The sequence below is a fragment of the Bos indicus genome, chromosome 17, assembly GCF_029378745.1.
Source record: "Bos indicus isolate NIAB-ARS_2022 breed Sahiwal x Tharparkar chromosome 17, NIAB-ARS_B.indTharparkar_mat_pri_1.0, whole genome shotgun sequence".
In the NCBI taxonomy this organism is placed as follows: Eukaryota; Metazoa; Chordata; class Mammalia; order Artiodactyla; family Bovidae; genus Bos; species Bos indicus.
The window spans coordinates 56,406,194-56,407,274 of NC_091776.1; the positions used below are offsets into that span (position 1 = coordinate 56,406,194).

A 1,081-nucleotide genomic window follows, 5' to 3' on the forward strand; every position below is an offset into this window, starting at 1 on the left:
TTGAACACATCTCTTAGGACTTAATTTCAATGGTGAAAAATGACTTCAGATTCAGAAGCATGGGCATTTAGCATTTGATAATACTGCTCTGTTTTCACTGAATTTATTTTTGTAGTTATCTTCCATTATTGACATGTGACACTAGTTTTTCATTTCTAAAATGTCTCCTTTAAGGACATTTATTAGGTAAAGAAGTGAGTCACTTCTAACCAACTTTTTACTATAGAAATTTCAAACATATTCAAAAATAAAGAGACTAGCATAAAGAGCTCCTGTGTAGCCATTTCTAAGTTCAACAATTTTCAACACCTAGTTGCTCTTTTTAATCCTATTCTGGCCCTCTTTCCACACTCCTAAATTACTTTGAAGTATATACAAGACATTGTATTATTCTAGCCAGTTGTAAATATTGCAGGATGTATCTCAAAAAGATAAGAATTGCCTTTTTTTAAAGCATAATGGCCATATCATTATCATACTAGACAAAATTAACAATAATTCCTTAATATCATCAAATATCCAGTCAATGTCTCCTTTTCCCCAACTGCCTTTTAAGTGTTTTTTGTTTGTTTGTTTATTGGTTTGTTTGAACTGGGTTTCAAATAAGGCTCATTCATTGTGGTTGATTGATGCTATTCCTTAAGCATGCTTTTCTCTATAAGTTCCCCCACCACACAGACACACATATACATACATGTAATTCCTTTTCTTTTTCTCCTTTATTTTAAATTTTATTTTATTTTTAATTAGAGGAAGAATATGGAACACCTCATGAATTTGCATGTCATCCTTGCGCAGGGGCCATGCTAATCTTCTCTGTATCATTCCAATTTTAGTATATGCTGCTAAAGCAAGTACATCTTTGTTTTTTATAAGAAACCTGGTTGTTTGTCTAGTAGAATTTCCCATAGTCTGTATTTTCCTGATTGCATACCTGTGGCATAGATGACATGTTTCTCTGCACCCTCTATTTTCTATTAAGTGATGGTAAGATCTAGAAGTTTAATAAGATTTAAGTTCAAAAGAAATTCCACCAGAAGGTTAATAATGTATGATTTTTTTCTTTTCTTGTGATGCTAGC

General features: G+C 31.9%; 1 pseudogene; it reads right to left on the bottom strand.

Annotated features, from left to right (window-relative positions):
- Window positions 1-753: 753 nt before the first annotated feature.
- On the bottom strand, window positions 754-852 carry LOC139176885 (U6 spliceosomal RNA; annotated as a pseudogene).
- Between the last annotated feature and the right edge of the window lie 229 nt (window positions 853-1,081).